General features: G+C 42.8%; 1 protein-coding gene across 4 annotated transcripts in view; it reads left to right on the top strand.

Moving 5' to 3' along the window:
- Positions 1 to 27,522, top strand: part of CELF2 (CUGBP Elav-like family member 2) — an 815,373-nt gene that overhangs the window by 417,838 nt on the left and 370,013 nt on the right. For 2 of the 4 annotated variants that reach the window (XM_082738883.1, XM_082738882.1), the window contains one exon: positions 4,864 to 4,899. The gene's annotated coding sequence lies outside the window, so the exon portion shown is untranslated. Of the gene's footprint in view, positions 1 to 4,863; positions 4,900 to 27,522 lie in introns of those variants that run through there. The other 2 variants (XM_082738909.1, XM_082738908.1) reach the window with 1 other exon arrangement.

The following is a 27,522-nucleotide window of genomic DNA, read 5'->3' as shown; positions in this document are numbered from 1 at the left end:
TTTTGTTTTTTTTAAGGGATGCTAGATAATCTACAAAAAAAGAAAAACTGTATAATACCCACGGGACACTCATCTGCTTTTGAAAGGTGCTTGTCTCTCTTTTTTTGTTGTTTTTTTTTTCTCTGATAACATTGAATTTATAGCACAGCCTCAAACTTACAGGGAGATTTCTTGTTTGTTCACATTGGTGATTGATCCAACAACTCTAGATCAGAGGGCAGCACTGTTATTACATTCTGGGACTCGGAGAGCCAGGAGGCAGAAGAAATTGCCCAAAGATATGCAACCTGCCGCGTGCCCTCCATCATCTTAGTCTCCTTCTTAGCCCCCAGGACAGCTCTATGTCTTGGGACACGGAAGTGTGCTATGTTGTTTTTGTTATCATTGTTTTCGCTTAGTTTTTAGCATTCTACTCTCTTCGCGAAATCAGATTATCTTAGTAATGGTAACAAAAGAAAGGAAATTAGTGCAATTGCTGTGATTCCAACAGGCATTTTAAGAAATGAATGTAGGACATGGAGATTACCTGCGAATGGAAATGTTGCTTGGTTCTGTTCCTCTCATATATACTGGGTGTCTGGGTTTTGCTAGGGACTAAGTATTGAACATAACAAGTAAGTCATGGTCTTTGGCTTAAAGGAGCTCTCAGTAGTATAAAATTCAAAAGTACCCATCCCTTTTTTTTTTTAAAGATTTTATTTATTTATTTGACAGAGAGAAATTACAAGTACACTGAGATGCAGGCAGAGAGAGAGAGAGAAGGAAGCAGGCTCCCTGCTGAGCAGAGAGCCCGATGTGGGACTCGATCCCAGGACCCTGAGATCATGACCTGAGCCGAAGGCAGCGGCTCAACCCACTGAGCCACCCAGGCGCCCCCCCAATCCCTTTTTACCTGATATAATATCCCTTAGTGGAGTATAAACAGTTGGACAGAAGGATTCAGGATCTAATTCATCTTGGTGTCTCTTCAAGCACCCAGCGCGGTGTGTGCGTTGCACATATGCTAAGTGTTCACCGAGTATGTTGGATAGATATTAGTGCTGAAGATGAATTATGTTCAGAAAGTCATAGTAGTGGTGGATGCTAGAGCCCCATGCAAGTTCATTGAAAAAAGCCTCGTCTTTATTTCTTAATGCAGTTTTAGGTTCACAGCAAAATTAACAGGGAGGTACAGAGATTTCCCATATTCCCCTTGACCCCACAAATATACAGCCTCCCCTCCCTATCAGCGTCCCCTACCAGGATCGATATCATTGATGAACCTACAGTGACACATTATTATCACCCCGAGTTCCATAGTTGGCATTAAGGCTCACTCTTGGCCTTGTGTATTCTATGAGCTTGGACAAACGAATAAGGACATGTGTCCGCCTTCAGGGTATCATATACAGAATGGTTTCACTGCCCCCAAAATATTCTGTATGATACTTTGTTAAGTTCTCTCAAGTGAGTTTTGATGGAGCGTTATCTAGATAAAGCCTAGCATGTTAGGCTAAATCCATTTTCCTCAAGGATTTCTTTACAAAAGGTATAAATTCATGAAAATGTGAATAATTCAGATTATTTATTAGCAATAGCAAATGGTTAAAAATGAACAGGTCGTCGCTTTAAAAGCTCTAATGTTTTTCCTGATCTCGAAAACGGCATTTGTTTGGTGAGCCCAGTTGCATTACCGTAGTCAGATATGATGCTTCTTTCCCTCTTCGAGACCATCCTCATATACAATGCTTCTTTCCCTCAACGTGTTCTTTCTTGAAACCGTGCAGCTATCTGCTTCAATGGAATCATTGGGTTTTTAGGTAACATCTGATCATTTAAACTGTGTTCATACATTCATGAATGTTCACTAAGAAATTACTTCTCCCATGAAGTGATATCTGTAATTCTAATGTAAATTTTTGAGTACACAGTTGTGTAAAATATAAATTTCCCCTGCATGTACTTCCTATGTGGAGAGCAGAACTTTCTTTCATAGCCTTTTTGTGCTAAAAGTAAGGTGGACACTTTGAGTGCGTGGACCCCCCAAGTGGAGTCTTGCACCATCTTTCATGCATATATCACACCTATAACTGACCACCTGTTTCTAGTTTATTTTTGAAGAGGAACAAGAACTTAAAACACATGTGAAAATCATGTCTTTTGTCCCCCAATATTTATAGTTTTCTTGCCCCTACTCTTAATTCAAGATCAGTTTTTCATAAGCTACTCGTTGTTTTTACTCTTTCCAAAGATTATCACTTCATTTTCAAAGAAATGAGAACTCTTTCACAGTCCGTTTTCATTAGTTTTATACCTTGTTTAGTTAGAATTGAAAAAAAGAATGAATCTGCCTAACATAAACTGGCTGTGGAGCAAACGTAGCCTACTCTTAGCATGCACACTTAGGAGACGCCACGAGCCAGTGAGATGGGCATTCCTGACCAGGCTCAGCCGCCATGTTTTTCCATGGGAGTAGAGAATATTTCTCAAGCCAGTAAGGTTTTGAAACAGAAGTCAATTACTGATCCTTCAATTCTGTTGTTCTACTGCAAAGGTTCTCCACTGATGGCAATTTTGCCCCAGGAGCCATTTAGCAATGTCTAGAGACATTTTATTTGTCACAAAGTGGGGGGGTGGGGGTACGTACAACTGGTATCTAGTAGGTAATGGCCAATGCTGCTGCCAAGCATCCTAAATGCACAGAACAGCCTTTATGACAAAGGAATATCTGGTCCCAGATATCATTATAGTTGAGGCGGAGAAATGCTGTTCTACTGTAGGATGTAAGTGGATATATTATAATGTACGTCCAACATCTTTAAAAAAGATACAAGGGGGACTCATAATATTAAAGTACATATAATCTGGAAAGCCAAAATAAAGAGTTAAAAGATTAGAAAGAAGGAAAGATAATGTACCTTGACCCTGGGATGCTGTTATTACTATGAGCAAGCTCAAAACATAGATCTAACCCTCCAGGGCAACAAGAAGGTCAGAAGAGTTCATTAATTCATTCCTTGCAAATCGAACAAATATTTATTGAGTACTCACAAATGTTGGCCTCAAGTTACAAAACAATAAATACTAAAATAGAATTTAAAAGATGCTTGTTGCGATCGATGTTATAAAGGAAGACTAAAGGGAGGGGTGTCTCATAGCTGGGGTACCCACAGTTCTGATTCTGTCGGGAAAGAGAAATTTCTACTGCAGGCAGGGAATTCTTAGAAAAGAGGAATACATATAAAAGCAATGAAGAGTGTCACAGACAGAACTTTCAACTGTGGTTCTTGCTAAAGGAATGGAAGCTTTTTCTCAAAAACTAGTTTCTGTAGCAATCAAAGCTGGAAGTTTCGTATAATCTGGTTACTGGGGCACCTGCGTGGCTCAGTCAGTTAAGCACCTGACTTGTGCTTTCAGCTCAGGTCATGATCTCCTGGGTCCTGGGATGGAGCCCCACATCTGCTTGTGATTCTCTCACTCCCTCTCCCACTGCCCCTCCCCCTACTTCCCCTACTTGTGCTCACACTCCCTCTCTAAAATCAATCAATCAATCTTTAAAAAAGTATCTCGTTATATAGGAATGACTATTTCTCTAGGAGCCCTGCTGAATTCACTCATTTATAAATCATTCGTTAATTTAAGGTAGTATGGCTCTATAGGAAGCAGCAAGCCCAGGACAGTAGGAGACGCCACGAGCCAGTGAGATGGGCATTCCTGACCAGGCTCAGCCGCCATGTTTTTCCATGGGAGTAGAGAATATTTCTCAAGCCAGTAAGGTTTTGAAACAGAGGTCAATTACTGATCCTTCGATTCTGTTGTTCTACTGCAAAGGTTCTCCACTGATGGCAATTTTGCCCCAGGAGCCATTTAGCAAGGAGTAGGAGAGAGTTTTAGACGCTGGGAGGGCCAGAGAAAATTCCTGGAGGAGGAAGTTCTTTATTTGGACTTATGAGTCAACACATGGTAGTTGTAGGAGATCCACAAACCTTCTGTAGTTGTGCACCATATTTTGGTGCCCATGTACGGGTGTCTTACTATTTTATCCTATGTAAGGGGTTTGTATCTTTCATGGGATTCTTAAAGGGACTGTATGACCTGAAGAAGATTATGTACTACTGTTCCTAAGAATTGCACCTTTACTAACGCACCTCCACTTTTATCATTAAGCCTCCGTCTCAACCTCTTACTCCTTGCTTCCTGAAAAAATTTCCAAGAATGCATCTCTGATTGAAAAATAGGATATTGCAATTAGGAAAAAGTTTTGAAATCTGTCTCTGGTTGTTCTTATTAGTACACTATAAAGCTTTCAATTAGTGACTTGTCTTTCATGCCTTTTGAATTATCATAGCGCGTGCTTTCAAAAATCCTACTTGGTAGGACACTATAATGAAGAAATAAAAAAAAAAACAGCAATTTGCTACTGGAAGAATTGGATTTTGTGCTGTACATGTTCTTTCATGAACCTCAGGTGACAGAGATCATCTACACAAAGACATATGCTTAAAGAAACTTGTTCCTAAATGATTCTTGGAGAAAGAAATACAAGCATTTTGTTTAACTGGAAAATACCTATAAGGTGGTTGGGGATTTTCTTCCCTTCCCATTTTCTTTGTATATGTTGTACATTGTCAGATTTTAATGTTTTAAACAGAAAGCAGGGATAGATATTTTGCATGTGTGTAAAATATCATTGAAAGTAACCATTGAAATGTCTATGGGAATTAATGAGAAATATGGTTAGTCGATTGTAAATTTCTGGTGTGCATCCTGAATTCTGTCTCCCTCACAAAAATGCCTTGACATGTTGTGTTATGGTTTTATAAAACAAATTTTTATGATTTACCACAATAAGCTAATCATACATATTTTCTTTTTCTCCTCCAGAGAGACAACTACCGAGTTAGTGGGAAGTCTACCAAGGTAAGCAGGTTGGCTTTGCTTATTCTGTGCATGATTTCTGATATACCTCAAAAGAAATACCGTATCTTCTTGGAGAGGCCTTTGTAATTTTCTCTTCCTCACATTAGATTTTAAAACCTCATATTTCATGATGCAAATGCCAAAAATTGTGTATGAGTCACACATAAGAGATGTAACCAAGAAGATATGAGAGAAATGTCCATGTATGGCTTAGAGAAATCATTCTCATTTTTTAAAAGTTATATCATGCATTTGGAGATATATATATATGCTATATTCTCTGCAGGAACCATAAACATGTTGCTTCCTTTATTATATTCGTGGGAATTAGCAAAATGAATTTTATTTTTCTCCCACATATCTACTATTGTGTTGCGTCCAATGACTTACGGAGTTAGGAAAGAATTCGGAGCTTCCGTGAAAGACCTTACATCATAGTTTTGGTGATAATATAAATACTTTTGTATTTCTTATTGTCATTAAAACAAATACTTAGTACTATTATCTCACCAGGAAAAGAAATCAATATATACATTGATCCGTGTGCTTTATATATTTTTTTATATTTCATGTCACTGTATGAAATAAGATATGATTAACAGGATGTATATTATAGGCAACTAGCTATCAAAAACGATTACCACTGTTTATTATAAGAAAGAAAAAAGGGAGTGACAGTATTTTAAGAGGTATTTTAGCGGGCATCATAGACAGCACCTCGCATCTTTCCTTCGCTTAAAAGATGCTCCGTAACTACTTATGAATGAGTGAATAGGGCATAGGGTATTGCCTGGGAACTGCTAGAAATGAAAATGATGAGAGTCTTGAGAACAAGAAGAAGAGCCAGCAGAATGTGATAATGAACAGCACTAGGAATAGGGAGAAAGTACATATCGTCACCATCTGTTCCAGGAGATAAGCACATTTGGTTGCTTTTTTTTTTATGTAGAGAAAATCTTTGCTTATAGGCTCATGATTAATATTGCCAAAAAAAAAATCCTGTTTACTGTGATCCAAATATTTAAATTATTCTATGTCTTAATTCTTTGGATACCATCCCAAAGAAACTTTTCAAGCGCGTGCCGGTTCACAGGGTTCGAAGCAGACGTGTGTTCTGGTGTGTGTGTCCCCACTGGGTTTGTTTTCATTGTGCTTTCGCTAGGAGAAAGTTCACAGTGAAGACCTAAGCATTTGTCATTTTCAGAGAGAGAGAGAGAGAGACTTGTGGGTCTGCCCACGTTTGTGGTGAGGAAGTTAATCCCCAAATAATGGAATGCAGAATGACTTTCAACTTTTCTAGACCCGCTGAGAAGCAGACCACCCTCATATTGTCAGATGAAACCCACATGGAGCTATCATCACGCAGATAAAAATTACTCAGATGTCTGAGGGACCCGGTGTGCACCCTGAATTCTATTAAGTAGCATGTTCTATTGTGAATACCAAAAGACAGTGCCCGTGTTCACTGCGAAGGACCTTTCACTGTAGCTGGTTTATTACTCGAGGGAGGATCCGATCCGATCCCTTCTGCAGTTTGGTAATGAGCCTACCTATTTTTTTTTTCCCATGGGTTGTTGCTATTCTAATGTTGCATCGTGTTGAAAACAAACACGACAACAATCCCATCGTAACTGGAGTTCGCAGTCATTGTGACGCACGACAATTAGGGTGTGAGAAATGATATGTCAGTTCTCCCTCAATTATGCTTCTTCTAATGTGGTCTCGGGTATCGTTTTACTTTCTCCAGGGCAGTGTGGGACCCATCCATTGACAATTATGTCTCTTCCTCGCATTAACACGAAATAACGTTAATACGGTTGGTGACAAATCCTTCTGCTGGCGGCAAACTACTTCTTTCACTAGCACTCATTTGTTTGTAGAGTCTTGTAGAATTCAGTCTGTTCTCCAGCTTCCTGCCCTGTTGCACATTTCTCCGGTCTGTCACTGGCCAAGTGCAAATGAGCCCTGGAAAAACCTTGGTGCTTTTTAGAACAAGGCACCTGTGGTTATTTTGTTTGTGGGTCAGCTAATGATGACTAGAACATGACACTTTGTGTTTTTTATCCTTGGCGTCCTAAAAATGTGCTTATGCTTTGACATCTAGGAAAAGTGGAGGATTCAGGCAATTGCTAACTAGTGATATGGGGCTGGCAAGGAAGACAGTGGCGTTTGGAAACAGTTTTATGGTTTGGTTTTCATCTGCTTTGACTGTCTTGAGATTTTCTGCGAGGCCATTTACAAATATTGCACCAGGGTGGAGAATTTCAACTTTAATTGCTTTACATGGCATTAATTTCAAGTGGATGGCCGCTGGTTGATGATATTCTGTGAAAATGTACAAATCGCGTAGCAGTGGGTTGTGTCTTGGTAGTTAAAAATGCTTTGAAGTTGAAATGTGATATGTGCATAAGGTGCTCGAACAGGTACCAGGGTTGTTTTTCGTTACTAATGATAACCTAAATGTGTTTTTGAGTTCTTGCCATTGCTGAAATTAAAGCCCGGGAATAATATGTCACCAGAAAAAATTAGATTATATGAGCAATGCACGCTAAGCATTGTAATTATATTATACATATTAAAACCAATGATCTCGTGGGGATTAAAACAAATATTTAAACTGGCTACACGTACTATTCATGCTGTCCTCTTTGTCTGGAAGTGTCCTAGAAATGGAATGTAGGCTGCACGTTCCTGAACTGTGAAAATGATCATTTTCAGTCTCACAGGTGACTCCCCGCCTTTATTTTGCTGTAGCAAAGAACAATTTAGCATTCTGAACAGTTGGTTGTTTTTTGTTTTGTTTTGTTTTCCATGACAAGCTTGTCTTCCAAGATCCTTTTTAATGGTGAAGAGTGTTTAGGTAGGTGTTTTAATTAAATTATGGTAAAACACCCAACTATTCGAATAGAAAGGAGGCACTAAATTAGTGATGGCCAGCGGGGGTTTTAATATAAATGATGCTTAAACAGAGTTAGCCCTTGATTTTGGATAGCAGAATAAAGGTATATGCAAGGTTTATATTAATGGAGGTTTTAGCACAATCCTGTACTATTAGTGGCTATTTTTGACAAAGGGAAAGCATTTTAATTCTTTGCTGACATAGTACACTTTCCTTATATAAACTAAATATTATGGAAAATAAAGCAATGGAATAATAGATCTTAGTAGAAGTAGCTGAAGGGCTACAATAGTTCTTATAGCACAACAACGAGAGGTCAGGATGCTCATTGAGGATAATTAATAAACAAAGCTTGAAATAATTAAGTATGTAACTCTGAGGCCATGTTTTATGAGATTTTAGCTGTTGGAGTCAGGGGCCAAAGATGAAAATCATGAAAGAAAAACTTGGACTTTTTTCTTATATTTTAATCCAACAACTTCATCTTTTGTCTATGCCTTCTCTGCGGTGATTATGGAATATAAATATCAAATATGAACCCCCGATTTCTAGAAGTGCCAGCATATGCCATAGGATTATTAGTTGAGATCCTCTACCAAGAAGACAGAATGCTTGTTTATGTCACTATCAGAGATAAAAGTCATTATATTACAGTTTCACCTATGGAATTTTAGTCTTCCGTTGATCTTTGTTATTTGGAATTTGAACTGAACAGATTCCATGTAGTAAAAGAACAAGACTAAACTTTCTGATTGGCCATATTTCTCAGTCATGGCACTGGGTTTTAAGTTCAATGTCTTTGCCCCATGGAAGGCTTTGGTAAGTAAAAGAATCTCCTATTTCTTGTTGTCTTCAAAATGAAATGTGATCTTCTTTAGAAATTAGAAGATAAAAATGTTGGTAACACCAAAAGAAGGGCAACAAAACCAAAAATTAACAAGTGGGACCATATATCAAATTACAGAGCTTCTGCACAACGAAGGAAACATCAACAAAATGAAGAGGCAGCCTACGGAACAGGAGTAAATATTTGCAAATCATACATCTGATAAGGGCTTAATATCCAGCATATATAAAGAACTCACACAAATCAATAGCAAAAATACAAACAATACAATTAGAATCTGGTCAGGGCACCTGAGTAAATGTTTTGCCAAAGTAGACTTACAGGTGATCAACAGGTACATGAAAAGGAGCTCAGCATTACTAATCATCAGGGAAATGTAAATCAGGACCACAATGAGATATCTCCTCACACCTGTTGCAATGGCTATCATCCAAAAGACCAGGGATAACAGATGTTGGGGAGCATGTGGAGGAAAGAGAAGCCTAGTGAACTGTAGGTGGGAGTATAAATTGATGTAGCCGCTGTGGAAAACAGTATGGAGTTCTCCCTAAAAAGTAAAGATCGAACTACCATGTGATCCAGCAGTCTCATTTCCGAATATAAATGAAAACAGGATCTTGAAAAGATATCTACACTCCAATATTCAGTATAGCTTTATTCAAAATAGGCAAGATATGGAAATAACCTAAATGTCTGTCAACAGAAGAGTGGATAAAGAAGATGTGTCTACATGTATACTTACATAGATACATACATACACTAGAACATTATTCGTCACTGAGAAAGAAGGAGTTCTGCCATTTGTAACATGAATGGATACGGAGGACATTATGTTAAGTGAAATAGACCAGAGAAAGGCAAATACTGCATCGTATCCCTTATTTGCGGACTCTAAAAAAACAAAACAAACAAATGAATAAATGAAACTCATAGACACAGAGAGTAGAAAATTGTTTTCCAGGGGCTGGGGAGTAAGGAAAGTAGGAGGGAAAAAGATTTGGGTATTTCCAAGCCAACCTCTTACTAAGTAATCTGGAACTGATGAACATTTCATGTCTTTTAATAATCCCTAAGAAAGAATAATTCCCCCAACTCTCCTGGGACCCAAACCTGGTGCAGTTGAACATTCAAAAAAATCTATCATTGATTCTAATCAAGTACTATATGCCAAGGATAGTTGTAGGCTCTTTGGTAGAAAACAAACAACACTGTCTCTTCCCCTGAAGTAGTTTAGTCTGGTGTAGCAGGTACAGCTCATCAGAGTGCTGGGTGGAAAATGTTTAATGCCATAAGATAGATAAGACAACTTAGATAAACAAACAAAAGGCACTAAGGGCTTTCAGCAATAAGATGAGGCACTTCTGATTGGAGGAAACAAGGAGGCATCCTACGGCATCCTGAATCAACCTGAGCATGACTTGAGAAGATGGGTCAGGATGGAGCGTGTGGTGGTAGAGAGGGCCGTGCGCTCCACACAGAGGGAAAGTCATCACAGAGGCCCAGGGATGGCATGCAGGGAACAGGAAGTGGTGCCTTACTGTTGGATAGTGTGCGGAGGTGGGAAGAGGAATTTAGGGTATGACTGGTTGATGTGAGGGGTTTAGACACCAGTCTGAGGAGCTGTTATTCTCTTTGATACTGTTCATCCAGAGAACGTTCTCAAATGTTTTTAAAGAGCAACTTGGGCAAATTAATAGAATGGATTTGGCGGGAAAAAAGGAATTAAAATTCCCCACAGAAGACGCCATTATACTCCAAGACCTTACAATCCTCAGAAACCTCCCTGTCAGATTCACTACCTAGCGAACAATCAAAAAGAAGCCACACATCTTAGATGCCATTTCTTCTATGACGGCTTCTTTGTCCTGAAAGGTTGTATGCGCTTTCTGTTAATTTCCAAAGCCCTGGGTACTAACTCCTATCCTAGCATTTGTGCCATCCGACACTGCAGTTTAATGGAAGACTTAGACACCTTCTCCACTAAGAGATCCCATTATTATTCATTATTTATCCTCAGTGCCTAGCACTGCCTGAACAAAATATTTTCATCAGTCTTTGACCATTTGAGTGAATAAAGGTTCGAATGAATGCATGAAAGTTTGAGTTAGAATCTTAGTCAGCTCTGGCTGCTATAATAAAATACCATAGCACGGACTGATGGCTTAAACAACATTTCTTTTCAAGGTTCTGGAAGCTGGGAGGTCCAAGACCAAGGGGCTGGCCAATTCAGTACTCAGTGTCTGGGTGAGGACCTGACCCAAGGTTTGCAGATGGCTGCCTTATTGTCGTATCCTCTTATGACTGAGAGGGAGGGAAAGAGAAAGCTCGCTGGTGTCTCTTCTAAGGGTTCTAATCGCACATTTAGACCCCACCTTCATGACCTCATCTAAATATAATTCCCTCGCTAAGGCCCCGCCTCCTAATTACATCACATTAGGGGTTGGGGCTTTAACACACATAGATTCGGGGACTTGGGGGGTCATAGGAAGGGAGCAAGAAAGCACTGAAGAAGGCTTCTCCCGAGAACCAGCGGTAGACCAGATATATGATTTCTGTCTTCTCTTACCCTACACGTGTTGCTCACTGCTTTAAACACTTGGCACCCAGAAACATTCATTTTAATGGCTGAGAAGTTACTAACCTAAATTTCACTGTTACTATGCTGTTTGGAGCCCTTGCTGTTGAGTTTGTGTTAGCATAGAGCTTAGAAGGTTGGGCTTTAGATGTGCTTGAGTCTTGTGTCTGCTGTTTCTTAATTGTGTGACCTTGAGCAGGTTCGTTAATACCTGTCTCAGTTTTTCATTTGTAAATTTGGAAAAATTATGATACCTATCTCAAAGTGTCAGTGTGAGAAGATAAAGCATATAATCAGTTTAGCTCAGTGTCTGGCACACAGAAAATAATCAATACATGGTAGCTATTACCGTGGTCTATTCAAAATGGATTTATGCTAATTATTTTCATCAACATTTGAGCACTGTCCATATCTAAGACAAGGTCCCTTTTGTATTGTAAGAAGCAGCCTAGTGAAGTGGTTTTTCACATTTGCTCTGGAGCCAAACTCCTGCCCCTGCTCAAGTCATGTTTGGCCATTTACTAGTTCTGTGATCTTGGATGAATGTCTACCCCTCTGTGTGCCTCATGGTCTCTCTCTGTAAAATGGGGATAAGACCAATAGTCCTGAGAATGAAATGAAGTGATACTTATAAGGTGGTCAACGCAGTGTTAAATTTGTTATTTTATTATAAAGAAATTAGAGTTGCATGCGGGGTGAAATTTGAGGTGGAGAATGGAGAAGCAAGCCAGAGGCCATCTGCACCTCTAAGTCATAGGTTAATTATTCCGTGGCCGAAGTTTTTGTCTTGCTACAAATGATTATGGAAATAAAGGAAACATAATAAAGCAAAATGCCCCAAACATTAAATAAAGGATTCCCTTGACCTTTCTATCCTGCATGGAAATAATGATTACCCAAAGACAGTATGTATGAAGACACTGGCCATCCAACCTGGGCATCTCTTCCAGAAACATGCGTTTCATCACTTCTCTAAATTACCTAAATCAAAATATTTCATTCTTTACAGATGTATATGAGCCCGTAGTGACTGAATTAAATTGCACTTGTTTTATAATATAGAGCTCTGATGTGTAACAGACTATCAAAAGAATGATCTTTACAAGGAAAACTTTAGAATACTGTTAAGTTAGTCACTGCATGACCTATTTAAACAGCTCAGATTCTTCTTGTTGTAGACTGCATAATTAAATTTTAAATGGAACATGATAAAGAAATTATACTGGTGATCTCCAGAGATTTTGATACCCTATTTGGCTCTTTATAAGAGTATGGCAAAGGCATACTTTAAAATTTTAATAAAGGCCTGCCCTAATTTTTTTTTTTTTTTACATTTTCCTTATCTGCTCTGTAACTCAAAGCTATATTATCCACAAGTGTTAACCTGAAATAAATGATCAAAATAAAAATTCTTAAAAGCACATTTATCCCAATTTGATAATTCCATTATCGGCACGCACGAGAGCTTTTGTGTATCGGTTGAACTTTTTTAAGATAAAACCTGCCGTTTCCTGAATTTGTCCCCATTGAGAACTGGGGCTTACATTCATTCTGTTTGTGGAAGCATCCCTATCTTTAGAGCTTCCAGAGCAAAGGGGTAGCAAACGTTTCCATGGAAGATGTAATTTTGTAATTAGAATTCTTATTTGCTATGTCAGAGTTCCACTTCCTGAGACTGAAGGAGAGCTACACACGCACGCACACACACACACATACGCACACACACATGCACGCACACACACTTGCATACACACACACACACACACGCACACACACTTGCATACACACACACACACACACGCGCACACACACACAGCAGGCAGGAAGGTAAGCCACAGCAGAATAAGAAGAACTCCTGGCCCCAGCATTCACAGAGCTATTGCAGCCTCTTGGATAAATAATTCTGTTTCCTAATCTTCCATCATTCATTTTCTTTTGCATTTAAAGGGACATCACCAAGATACAAGGATGGGTTAAATACGATTTTCTCAGATTTACTTAATACCACTTTGTCATAGGAAGTGTACTCGCGGGGAGAAAAAGTTGTTCTCGCTTCCCTGAAGGGTTCTGGATTTGGCTGTCTGCTGAGCTTTGACAAAACACCAGGTGGGAGAGTTGCTCTCCCTGTTCAGAGCTGGCTTGGTTTTTGCATCTTCGGAAACACGAGCCTCCACTGAGGTTTGGACTTTCCAAGCTACCAGTGGTCTATAAATCAATAAAATTCACCTTTACGTATACATACCTTTTTTTAAACCTCATGAACCTTCCTTTTCCAGTTAGATTTTGTAAATGTGCCTGTTAGGATTTCCCTTTTCCTTTTTTTCTGGCAAAAGTACAGATTTCCTTTTGGGTCCAAACCACTCAAGCATCCTCTGTTGCTTCCATTTTTCAAATAAGCAACATTAAACTCCCATAACACTATATAAAACCAAACTGGAGCAGTGACACAAGCCAACAGAGAAAATAAATTCACCATTTAGCCAGACCCTTCATCCTTAACTCTCTCCTTTTCATGCTTTTTTTAGGGGAAGAGAGATGTAACTTTAAAGAGTAAGGCTGAGCTACAGGAGGAATTCTAAAGAGAATCCCTTGGGGAACCCCATGGGAAGCATGAATACTGGAACTTCTACTTTACCACTAGGATACAATATTCGAGACCCTTCCTCACCCAGATTCAGATCGATGGAACTAGAATCTACAAGACTGACATCCGATGGCTCATAATTCATTAGAGCGCACCAAGTTCCCCCTCCACAGTAAAGGGACTTCATCCCCAAATTAGGCTTTACATGAAATTAGGTTTCTGTGGATAGTTCGCCATTAAAAAAAATATTTAATGAATAATGAAGATGATTATTGACATAAAAAATAGTGAAATTTTAAAATGCCCCTGTTGGTACTAACAATATCATTATTGCTAGCTGCATCATTGATTCACCCCTATGAACAAGGAAATACGTAAGGCCCTATGGAGGTTGCAAGGTACTATGATCCCTGCCTTTAAGAACCAGAAGACTTGAAAGGTGGAAATGTGAATCCTAGTAGGAGAAAGAATGCTCTTCCCCAGATCCTTAGTTCCGAGTGGAGTCTGTCCCGTGAGAAGTCAGGAACATTTTTATTGAATACCGTAAGTGTTATGTAAATTGACCAAATATTTAAGTTCAGAAGGGAGACATGCCATTTTTTTGTATGACAGTCAAAAAATATCATGATGGAGGGTGTAGATCTTCTGGGAAAAGAAACAGCAATAACAAAGCAAAGAATAAGAAATAGGAAGTGTCCCGAAACGGAGATTGGGCCGGCTGCTTTCAGCCTGACGGTTTGTTGAGAAAATAGTAAAATAGGGGATTAGAGAAGCAGGTGGAAGCCAGCTTGCAAGCTTTAAAATGATGGGAAGAGTTTTGCTTTTGGTTTGCTTTGTTTTCAGTCGGCATTTGTGCACGATGAGTATATGTTTCAGAATGTGTTCGTAAGGTGACCTGATGGTGTCCTGCAAAATGTTATTTCAATGGGAGGAGCTCCAACAGCCTGTGAGCTCCCCAAGGACGAAGACCATGTCCATGTTGCTCATCTTTTTATCCTTGAACCCCTAATACAGTGCCCACAGCACATAGTAGGGACTCAGATATGCGCCAAATGAGTTAATGAGTAAATGGGTGTTTTCTAAATCGCTCTAATGAGGATAATAAATGTATGAACTAGACTGGTCTCCACAGAAAGAAAAAAGCAACAGTTGATTACAGAAAATATTGGGGAAAACACATCAGTGTGACTTGCTTAAACCCAGGCAGTGAAGGAGAGAGCAGTCCAAACAATGATCAGGTTTCCAGGTTGGGAATGTTCTGGTATCACCCACAAAACCCAGGGAGGTCTGGAATTAGTGTTTGCTCGGAAATGCGGGGTTACAAAGAGGGTTGTTTTCTGTTGAGTTTGAGATCAGGCCAGATATCCAGAGGAACGTTTCTGGTGGCCTCGGGAGCTGTTTGCAAGAAAGTTTCATTGTCACTGCGTATACACAAAGGGGATTTGCCATTGTCTTTCACAGTGGGGTGCCCCTTGCCAAGTGAGGCAAGATTCAAGTTTGACAGGGAGTCCTCGAGGACAAGTAATGTCGAGGCAGAGACAGTGTAATACTGAATGGTTTCTAGTTCATTCTGGCAAGTTCTCAGGGGAATAAAGCGAAAAGTTTTCTGGGGTGCCTTACATATTCAACTACGCTTTCCTTTTAAACACCCACCTTATGTGCCATCTTGTTCCTAACATTCACCGCAAAAATCGGGTACGTGACACTGTTCAGGGGGTTCTGTTGGCGACAGAACGGTGCATGCCTCCTGTTCTCGTTTGGCCTTGGCCTGGTACTGCTTGGCTAATTCCATCCTGACTGGAGTTTTATCTTTTCTGGGTTCTTGCCTGACGCTCTGGCAGCTGACAGGGTTCAGTTGAGAAAGTCTAATCCAAGTTCAACGTCCATGATGCAAGAGTTTCTCTTGAATATCACGGTGATTTGAAACCCAAAAGTAGTGCAATGTTTTTGCTGCTAATTTTGTAAGCTCGCCGTGGCGTCGCCTAAATATTACCGTTTCCTGTAAAAGAGCAGAGATTCGTTTGGAGATGCCTCCGGACAACTTTTGGTATCGCGGTGAAGGGGAAATCGGTCCCAAAGAGGCTACCTGGTAGTGTACAGCCCAAGGGCTGTTGAGTCATGTAGATTTTAAATTTTGCTTGTCAGTGTGTACACCCATTCATACATCATACGGGGATGCTTGTGTCGATTGAAACACGATGTTCCTGTTCTAGCTACAGTAGAGGACAGGGCAGTAGTCCCCTTCTCTGTGGTGTCACTTTCCATGGATTTAGGTCAACCACACCCAGAAGCAGATAAGCTTCCTTTTGGCCAAGAAGGGGGATCATAACTTCACGCTGTCAAAATGCCTATGTCATTCACCTGTCTTCAGCTCATCAGACAGGTGTCTTATCATCTCACGGCATTGCACAGAGTTAGGGGGAGTACAGTGCAATACAATATGTGGAGAGACCACATCCACGTAACTTTTATTACCATGTCTTATTACGGTTATTCTATTTTGTTGTTAGTTACTATTGTTCATCTCTTTCTGTGCCCGATGTGTGAATTGAACTTCATCATAGGTGTGTTTGTATGGGAAAAAAAAAAAAACACAGGGTATATGGGGTTGAGACTAGCCAAGGATTCAGGCGTCCACTGGGGGTCTTGGAATGTGTCTCCTGTGGATAAGGGGTGGGGGCGGGGGTGACTGCATTACTTTAGAATTGGGAAGTGAGACCCCATAAAAGAACCGAGGTCTGGAGTGCACGATGACGTCAGCGTGGGCACCATGACTTCTCAGCCCAGTGACCGCAGACAGTGCTGTCATACTTCACTCTTCTCTCTTCCTCTCCACCTCTGGCTGGATTCTCTCCCTTCTCTGATGCTTGTGTGCAGCGTACTTGACTTCCAGAGAGCAGAAAGAAGCAGTAAGACCTTTAGAAGAAGCAAGGGTGAAGAAATGATTTCTCTCACTCAATACAAAAATAAACTCGCCACAAATAAATGTTTTACCTTAAAAAAAAAAAAAGTTACTCAGTGAAACAATAATCCCATTTTAATGTAGAAATTGCCCAGAGATCAGAAAGTAATCTGCACAAGAATTGTGAAAATGTCCTTGTGTTGTGTGAACGGTCTCCTCCCCCGACCCCCGCACTGTATCTCCCAACTTGTTGCTTTTCTGTCTGTTGAATGATAGGACTTGAGAGCTAGATGGAGTCACTCTGTGTCATCTCCTTGTTCAACAGATGAATAGAGCTTCAGAGAGTCCAAAGGAAGTCCTCATGCCCACACAATTTGGGTTTGCTGGACAATGCTTAGTGTGGATGGACTCCAGGTATCACTAAGGCTTGTTCGGGGGCCATAGACTGAGAAACCCCTTGACTTTCTGGTTTTTCTGGACCTCCCCCCACTGCCACACTTCTCTGGTAACTTCTGGCCCGTTCCCCTCCTAGACCCTGGGGACAAAAACTTCATTTTCAGTGTTTCCATTTATACCGTGTTATGTCATGTTGTACAACAGTGTTTCTCCAATTTGAGTGCACATGTAAATCACCCGAGGGTTTCACTGAAATGCATATTCTGATCCAGTTGGCTTGTGGTGAGACCTGACCTTTTGCATTTCTAGCAAGTTCCCACGGGAGTTCTAAGGATTCCGTGTCAGCAGCAAGGGACCATGGACCCGCCAGCCACATCTTGTTTGAAACAAGCAATAGTCACTTACCAATTCTAATCCAAGCCTTCAAGAAAGGATGCTTTTAATCATACTGTTCTACCTTATCTGTGGTTGGCTTGTCACTATTTACTTTTTGAGAAGACACTACAAAGCGTTTTGGAAACTGCCACTGCAGGAGTAATTTCTTTTCAAACTCTGAGTAATAAAACCACTGAAGAACTCTGAGTAATAAAACCACTGTAGAAGCCTGCAGATTGAAAAGAATGAAATAAAGGTGGTGTTCTATTATCAAGCCTGTATGAGTTTAGGATACAGTATCAATCAAGATCTGACTTTCAATTCTGAGTTTATGACAAGTAAGCTATCATCAGAGGAGAGACCAGAAGTTTGCTATTAGAAAGTTTTTATTTTGCAAATATGAAGTTTTATTTATGTCAAGTAATTGAGTTCCCATTCTGTACAGGGACTGTAGACATATAAGTCTAGGTGGCATGGCAGCATGAAAATATATATCTATATTCAGGAATCACCACTGTCGTCAATTCATGGGCTGTGGAGCTGATTTCTGGAAACTGACATTTATAGACTATGCAGATGTTAAAATTGTCTTTGGTTTATTCATTCCATATGAAGCTGAAAAGTATTAGAGAAATAATATTGCTTCTCTTTCTCCTTCTATTTCCTATTCATCCTGTCCCCTTTACCTAAGTAAACTGAGGTGTCTTGAATATAGCGATCTAATTTGCAATGACTCAAGAGGAAGGAGAGAGACAGGTAACACTGAATATTCAGAATTCAGGAACGAAAAATAATCGCTTTAGTGAAAAGCCAGCTGTTCTTTGTTTTCTAATAGGCATGTGACGTTGATTAAAAAAAAAAAAAAAAATAGCATTCGAGTAAAGTTTACCAAGAAGAATTGGTTTGGTTCAGGGTCTAATGCTGTTTTGCAGAATAGGAAATGTTTTTTTAGCTTTCACAAAAAGCTGAGTAGTACAGCCAGTCCAAAGACCCAAATGCCACAGGATTATCTTTAAGTTTAGAGAATGAAAAATGCCAGTCACATGGTAATTCTTTCAGAGAATATGCCTGTGTTTTCTGTGTCCTTCACATTTCACTTGAATGAATACTTTATGGATTTTCACAACACTTAGGGATATGTTAAAAATACCATTGCAAACCTACCAGGCAGCTTAACTGTAGAGGATTCTGAATTTGAATTAGTTTAGCATTCTGCTATTTTCCTACTTGGGGAAAAAAAAAAAAATAGGAGTATTGTGGCAATTTGGTAACTTTTCTGTGCCCCCCCCCCAGTGAGTTGGTCCGGTCAAAGAGTTTCCCCCAAAACTAATCCTGAGTCAAAGATCGGAGTCCAGGGACAGGAGGGAGTGGGAAAGTAATGCTGGAAGGGAGGACAACCAGTAAACATACGCTCATGAGTGGGGGACTGCCCAGGTAACGGGGATCCCAGCACAGCGGGCACCCTGGGGACACTGTCCTACTGAGAGGTAAGCCAGCTGGGCTATCTCCCATAATGGCTTATCCTTCAGTGGTCGATGATCCTCTGAGAGCCTCACTCTTGGGCACTTCCTCTTCCCCATGCTCGGGCCAAACACTCCAAAGTCCAGGAAAATAGCTCTTTCACTCCCTGAAAGACAGAAAGAAGCAGAAATTCACAGGCTTCTGGGGAAGGGATCTGCAGGGGACCCACCAGGCAAACGCAGGGCATTAAAGCAGGGCATGGGCAGTATCTTATCAAGGCATCACTGTTATATTCCCAGCACTGATTACAGCGCCTGGAACCCAACAGGTGCTTAATGAATATTTATTTAGTGAACGAAAGAAGGAAGAAGGGGAGGGGAGGGGAGGGAAAAAAAATGAATGACTCAGATTCGGAAATGCCAGCATTGGCTATACATTCGCCAACAGTGTCGCTACATCAAAGATTTCAGAGAGGTTTTTTGGTTTTTGTTTTCTTAAGATTTTATTTATTTATTTATTTATTTTGAGAGAGAGAGAGAGAGAGAGAGAGAGAGAGAGAGTGAGAGAGCGGGTGCATGAGTAGGGGGAAGGAGCAGAGGGACAGGGACAGAATCCCAAACAGACTCCATGCTGATCACAGAGCCCAGTGCGGGACCTGATCCTGGGACCCTGGGATCACAACCTGAACTGAAAACAGGAGTGGGGCACTTAACCCCACTGGTATCCCACAAAGTTGTTATTTTCTTTTTTTGTTTTTGTTTTTGTTTTTGTTTTTTTTATGATGTTTTACTTCTGACTTAGGTCCCCAAGCTCATATCTACATTCTGTGCTTGCCAGATTTATTATGCATGTAGAGACAGGCCAAGGAAAGCCAGGGTAGGCATGAGAGCAGATAGCCCTACGCATCTACCCCCTCAACTCGAGGGGCTGGCTCTAGGGGACTTCCTCCTTAAACATCCAGGGTTAGGTTATATCCACATCATTTTTCAAAAGGTTAAGCATATGTTCATCTTTGATTTTCTACTGTATATGAACTTCCAACATTCCAGTCAGTTTCTAGTGATTAGTGAATCATTGACGAGCTTGCGGTGTGCACTATCCGTGCTAAGCCTTAGACTAGAAAACAGGGAAGTGACTGGCTTCTTGGTTGTGGGAAGAAGGGCTGGGACAGCAAACGTCTGGCCTCTAGACAACAACAGAAATGTTACTTTGCTTACCTGGATGTTTCCAGATAGCAAGATGTTAGTACAACACAAATGGTTTTGTTTACATTCTACTGACAAATTTGAACGAAGAGTACAAGATTCAGTAAATCACACAGATGTTTCAAATACATGACGCTCAGTGTAGGAATGTCTAGAAAGAGCATGTATTGCCTGGAATTATTGTTGTGTTACTTCTCATTATGGGGGTAGACTGTTATCACCCGAGAGTGTTTTTCTGCATCCCATCCCAAGCATGGATGGGAATATGTTCATACGTGTGGATGGTACATACGTCTGTTGGGAGGAGGTCTGGAGGGAGGAGCTCCTTCCAAAAATAAGTGGTTCTGTTTCATTGTTGGGTTATTTTTGTTTTGTTTTGTTTATTTGCTGATTTGGATCATGTGGCTCTTTCGAAGCGACAATCCCGATTGTCCCTTGATTCAGCAAACGTGTAAAAAACCTCGAAGGGCCATTTCTCTACCAGGCAGCCCTCTCCCACTGTGACAACTGTGTTAACTTCATCACTGATAGTCCAGGCCTGCTCTTGTGTCCCTTTCTCTGGGGCACGAGGGATGTTGCTGTAGATAGATCACACCAGAAAAAGAAAAAAAAAAAAAAAAGAGGCACGTGGGAAAGCACTATCAAGCGTGCACAGTTTGACAGTATTAGCAAAGAGTTAATAAGTTGGAAGTACTTATGCCTTGCCAGAAACAGAAACACAAGCAAAAAGAGTTTTTCCCCCTTTCCTGAGTAGTGGAGAATGGGCCTCAAAGACACTAAAGCCCACACGGGCCCAGAAGTGTTTCCATGCCCTCAGGTCTGCGACTGCCTCTCTCTCTCTCTCTCTCTAGGCCCCCCATGGGCCTGGAATGGGGGTGGGGGGGCCGGCTGGTTACACAGGGCTGTGGGAATTCACCCCATAAACACTTGCTTTCTTCTAGCAGGACTCCTAGCTCCTGACAATTTCCTCATCCTGATTTATTGATTTAATTTTTGGTTGGCAGTGGTGGTAGTTATAAAGTAAATCTACCCCAGAAAAAAAAAAAAAAAAAGAATATTTTGGGAATTCATTAATGCTAACACTGCACTTGGATGCTAGACTCACTTTCCATCTGCCCAAAACAGCTACATAAAACAAGCAAGTGACACGAAGCAAGCAACAACTAATTATCTCCTCCATTTATTCTGTTGGGATGGTGGGAATTGAACGCTATTTTCTTCTGAATAGTTAACCTTGAAATCAAAAGTCAAATGACTTTCACTGATGCCACATCTGTCATCATGTTCGAATTTCAGCCATGCATTTCTCTATAGCCATTTTGACTTAGGATTCAGGGGGAGAAAAAATGTCTTGGGTGTGTTTCTTCCCTACTCTTCAACCTGTTTTTGTGTAACAAATTACCCCAGACTTTAGCAGCCTCAAGCAACAAACACTCTGGGTCAGGAATCCGAAGGCTTGCGTTTCAGGATCTCTCACAAAGCTGCGAGGGAGGGTTTTGGCCAGGGCTGTGATCTCATGTGAAAACTCAACTGGGGAAAGACCCACTTTTAAGGCCGTTCACATGGTTGTTGGAAGGATTCAGTTTCGTGTGGGCTATTAGAATGAGCCTCCCTGGCCTGATTTTCTGTCGACTGGAGCTCCCCCCACTTTCCTACTATGTGGGCCCCTCCATAGGTAAGATGGCTTCTACTATAGTCAGACATGAGATATGGCCTGCAATATGGAAGTCATAGTCTTTTTATCACCTAATCTCATCAATGACATCCTGTCACTGTTAATGTATCCCCTTCATTATAAATGAGTCATAAGATCCAGCCCATACTCAAAAGAGGGATTGTACAAGGACACGAACACAAGGAGGTAAGGATCACTGGGGGCCATTATTGAAGCTTCTTACACAAATATGATTCCAAATTGCAAGCTGATGGAGAGTGTATTGCTTTGTTTTGCTGTAGCTTAAATATTGTGTTCTAGGACAGACTCAATTATTTGTGGTGATGTGGATTAGTATCTTGATGGTGAAGAAGAAAGAAATCATAGGGCCAAGAAGAATATGATCATTAATTATTTCTTCCATAATAGAAAATTGTCCCCACCCTAGTTAAGAAGGAACCAAAGTTAAAGCCAAGTGTAGGCTCAGGACAGGACTCTGCATCTGCTCTAGGGGATGATGAGATCGGTATCACTATGGAAGGACTCCCCGTGAGAGGCAGAACTCCCCCAGTGGCACTGAAGCAAGAGTTGGTTGAGTTCTGAAGGGAGAGGAACTGGTGGACCTGGGATCTAGACAGATGGCAGGAGGAGAAACTTAAGTGTGCACTTCTTACTGGAATGAGCAGATTCTCAAAGGGAAAAATCAGGTACCAGATATAGGACTGGATTGGGAGAGGGTGGGGGTGTGGGATGTTCTAGAACTCTAGAGCCCTAGGCAGAACACTGTTCTCAACAAACTAGTTCTGTCACCCACCTCAGATGGCTCCTGAAGGGGTTGACTTTGTAACTTGACCATCTGAGGGTGGGCTGGCCATGGCCCAAAGAGGAGTGTTCTGCCAACACAGGAGAAAGAAAGTCCAGACCCTAGTCCCTCCACGATGATATAGCCAGTACGTCTTGGGCACACGTTGCCTCTTCAGGCTTAGGTAGTTGATCTGCCAATGAGAGCTTTGCCTCTACTCCCACCAACAGAACCTTTCAGAGTTTGCCAGTGACTCATTCCAGCCAAATCCAATCCCACGTAGAGACACTTGAGTGCCCACACTGTTGAGCCTCTCAGCAGTGTTTGATATCATTACCATTTCCTTCTTCTTGTTATACTTCTTCCCTCAGTGTGGATATAAATATAATTTCAGAAGTCGTTAGCAAACAGATAACCTTTGAAGCTTGGGAGCATATTTGACCTGGGAAGGAATTTTGCATGGGAAGGGCAGGGAGCCTGGACTAGGCCCTCAGCAATTACATGCCCAAGGGAACAGGAGGGATAGGTGTGTCCAGCACAGTTATTGACCTGAGAGGTAAGAAGGTAGCCAGATTGGAGTGGGTTTAGAAGGGAGTTGGAAGTGAGCAAGTCTAGAAGATTCACTGAAGGCGCTTAGCATCAGAGGGGACAAAGAGAGGCAGTGGTCGCTGGTGGGAAATGATGGGCTTTGAGGCACGGTGTTTCTTAAAGACAGGAGCGATGTGTGCGTGTCTAAATGCATAGAAGGAATCGGTAGAGAGGTTGGGGAAAAAGGGTTCAGTCCTTGGGAAGGCAAGAGGGTATGGCTCCCGGAGCACAGGTCAGCTAGAGAGGAGAGAGCCTACACTTCCATTTAAACAGGATGGAAGGAAGAGAAGGTACTGGGGGGTTCAGATCCATCTGTGGGACTGGTGGCATCCGTGGGTGTCCTGACGATGCACCCAAGAATAGACTGGGACAGTAGTGGTGCCAGCGAGGAGAGTCTGGGAAGGCCTCATGGAGGAGGCGGGACTCAGCCCGGCCTGGGAGGGTGGTCAGGACTAGGTGTTCAAGGGAGGCGGGAAAAAGCAGGTAAGGCGGGCTCAGACTTGCTCCCTGCCAGGGCCTGGCACGTGTTCTCCTGTCTCACCACAGCCTTTTGTCGAGATGCCAAAGCTTACCTGCAGGCTTGTGGCCCGCAAGACAAAGAGGCAGCCCTTGACCTGAGGCCTGTGTCACCTTTGCTTCCTGCTACCCTGCGTCCAGAGGGCTGCAGGCAAGTCGAGAGCCACGTGTGTGTGCAGTCGCTGGGTTTGCCAGGACACTTCTGACATGGGCAGTTTCCGGGCCTGGCTGCCAGACCAGGGTCGGTGAGCCTGGGACCGGTGCTCGGGCTCAGTGCAGGGACCCAGAGCTCTGGGGGTCCTGTGCGCATGAGTGGCGAGCGGTGATCAGCGCAGTCCCAGAAACTGAACCCCACCGCGCGGGTGGCCGCCGCAAACCTGACGTCCGGGGAAGGCGAGGCCGCGCAAGGGCCCGGGGGCAGAGTCAGCAGCTGTTCCAGGACGGAAGCCCAGGAAGGTGGCGGTTAACGATGTTGACAAATTTCCGACTGGGCTATTACAGTGTGTTAATGTGCTTGCTCGAACAATATGTCTCCGTCTTCCCCTCTCTTTCCCCCTGCTGGTGTGATGGAGAAAACCGCCAAGTGCAAGATTTATACAAAGCGCGTAGCAGGGGACTGGGGTAGGAGCAGGGGGCCCCCTTGGGGAGGAATTTACCTTTTAAAACTAGAGGGGGAACAGGTGCTCTGGAAATGGCTTGTAACTGCGCGAGGGTGGGGCTGGCATTCCTGAAGGGAAAGGTTACTTAGATTAACAACACTCCGCTGAAAGGGATGACATCCTGGCTTTGTCATTAAAACAGGTGGCTGTCATTACAGCCGCTCACTCGTAATGGGAAGAGAATACTGGGGAGAGAGATTTATGTAGGCCCCGGAAAGATGAAATTGCACATAAAGGAGGAAACAAGGCATAAAGAGGGCCAATTTGGGGACTTTCTCTCCCCAAAGGGCTGCACGTGATGCTCGTTAATGCGGTGGCGCGCGTGGCACCTACGCAGAGGCTTACATCACCCACCAAGCCCTTGTATGTTCAGGTTTACTCAAGTACCATTTGGAGAAGATTTTTCTCCCCCTCCTTTTTGGATGTTTTCCTTCTGTTTGAGAGAGTAGTGAGTAGAAAAATTTACTGTGTACAGCAGAACTTACTCTCCTGCTTGTCCCACAAGTAACGTTGGCGCCCCCCCCCCGCCCCCCACCGTCAGGAACGGAGAGTCATTCTACACCTAGCCATGAGGTCATGATGGGGACCCCCGGTGCTGTGTGGGGTTACCGATGGGCACAGGGGCCCTCTGTTTCTTTTCTTTAAAACGATGCTTTAAAAAAATGGTAGAGTTTCAAAAAAAAATTTTTTTTGAAGATTTATTTATTTATTAGAGAGAGAGAATGCACCCAGAAGTGAGGGGGTGAGGCAGAGGGAGAAGCAGACTCCCTGCTAAGCAAGGAGCCAGACAGGGGACTCGATCCCAGGACCCTGAGATCATGACCTGAACCAAAGGCAGACAGACGTTTAACTGACTAAGCCACCCAGGCACCCCACCCCTGGCTATTTTATTTTCAATTTAATAAACACTTATATGATGCTAATGCCTGCCAGGCACTGTTCTAAGCATCTTTTAAGTAGTAATTCACTTAATACAGCAAAACTTCTAAGGACGATTACTATGTCCACTTAGAGATGGAGCAGAGAGAGATAGACCTCCCCTGACATCACACGGCTTGTACGCGGCGGAGTTGGGGTCCCGGCCCAAGCAGACTTGCTCCCGAGCCTCCGAACCACAACAAATACACTGACTACCCACATCGTCCTTAGTTTCAGTTTTAGGAGGCATTTCAGCTACTTGCTGGCCCCGTCTTGGAGTCTCCCATGTGATGAGAACACAGTCTTGGGAAGATACCAGAATGGCACCGGAGCTTGAGCAGACAGTGATGTTTTCCATTTCTCAGGGCCCCTCTGAAATGGGCAACGTGTGCCGCAGTCAGAACTTCACAGTCCCTCTCTGCGTGTTGTGCGGACAGTCGGGGGAGGTAGGGTAGCCTTTTTAATCCTTTAGAAGTGCAGATGCTCTCTCTCTCCCAAGCATAAAAGATCACTACAAGGTTTCAGATAGGCCTACCCACCTGCTATGGCCGGCCGCTTACCGACTGCACGAGACCCTGCATTCCAGGCACCGTTGGAAGGATCTGGCTTCGGCGATCCTGAGCACATTTTTCCTGGAGATTTAGAGCTGACTGGGCACAGATGGGAAGCAGCGTAATTTACCCTTTTCCTCTCCTCTCTCTTCACCGGTTGACACGAGACATGAGCGGCTCTTTTGCCTTACAAGGCCCAGCCAGATTGCCAAGTAATTACCTTGATTTATGAGGGCGGGAGTAGAAGGTAGCGCGAAACATACTTGTTAACTGAGGATTACCACTCCCGTAATTTGTAAATTATTTCATGTTGTGTTAAGTACCTAACAAGCATATTGAAGAGGGGATCAGTATCTTGCTACCTTTGTGTCCTTCGTGCCTGGCTTTCCATGTTTGTGGAATAAAGAAATGAATGAGTAATGAGGATCTGAGTAATGAGAATAAAGAAATGAATGAGTAATGAGGATCTAGACCCAGGTACCTAGCACCTAGGTACCTGGCATCTGGAGTACTTTTTGCCAGATGCATGCAGATGTTCAATGATGCCTCCAACTTTCTGCATCCAAGGTCACCCATAGTGGAGTATGACCAAAGTCTGCATCTGTGCCACAAATGCATTAAGAGAAACGTGTCACTTTAGAAGAGAGAGGAAGTGCTTTGGCTTTGGAGGAAAACGAAAGTCTTCATGAAGAGGGTAGCCGAGAAAGCTGGTAGACCACATGTGGAACTCCAAGCTCCAAGAGCGTGAGGCAGGAAAGTGCAGAAGACACGCAAGTCACCTGCCGCGCAGGCTGAGGTGTGTCGAGGTTACCCAGGGGACAGTGAAGCTGGAGACGGGTTCTGGATGTATTTAGGGGGGTTGTTAACTGCACGCGGGGGCACGTGCGCCGGTACGCCAGGCAGTAAGGAGCTGTCAAGGAGTTCCAAGCAAGGGTCACAGCTCATCTTTGGCCGCCTTGGGCTCACAAGGGTCCATAGTGATGGTTGATCTGGGAAAAAGCGCAACCAGTTGGGAGACCATCAAAACCATCCAGGGAGAGGGAATCGGGAGGGGTGTTGGCATGGCAGTGGGCATGGAAAGAGAAGACGTCTCGGAGAATAATTTATAGTCATTTGGCCACGAGCAAAGAGCAAAGGAGGATTGAGGTACAAGTACAGATCCGACCGGGGACCAGCGGTCGGAAAATCCGGGGCATGGAGAGGAAGAGCCGCGTGGGAGGGACCGTGGGGCTGAGTCTGTGGGACCGGAAACAGGAACCACAGATGCACACGTGGAAGTTAGAGACGTGCGGGCTGGGGTGTGGACTTCAAGGTGATGCCCAGAGAAGTATTAGTTGAGGAAAAGAAGAGGAATCAGAGTCCTGAGGGAAAGTTAAGTGAGGTGAGGTAAGCAGGAATGGCTGACACCAGTAAGCACGTCACCGAGAGTGTCAGGGGGTGATATCTGGTGAGTGCACCGGGCAGCACAAGCAGAGGAAACTCGCGTTTCCTCTCGTGTTCAGAGTCTCCGGACCCTGCTCTGCAGGTCGCTGGGTCTGTGTGGACGGCGCCGGCGCCTCTGATGGGGCCTGCACAGCCCCAGGGCATGTCCACGCAGACTTCCCCATGAGCCTGGTGGGACCCTTAGGCCTGCTGACCCCTCCTGCCTCCAGCCCACAGTGGCATTTCTTGGGTTTCTGGAGCTCGGCCAT

This window comes from Mustela nivalis, assembly GCF_964662115.1.
Source record: "Mustela nivalis genome assembly, chromosome: 7".
Lineage (NCBI taxonomy): Eukaryota > Metazoa > Chordata > Mammalia > Carnivora > Mustelidae > Mustela > Mustela nivalis.
The sequence above is the reverse complement of the archived record's forward strand: the minus strand, read 5'-3'. Positions and strand labels throughout refer to the sequence as shown.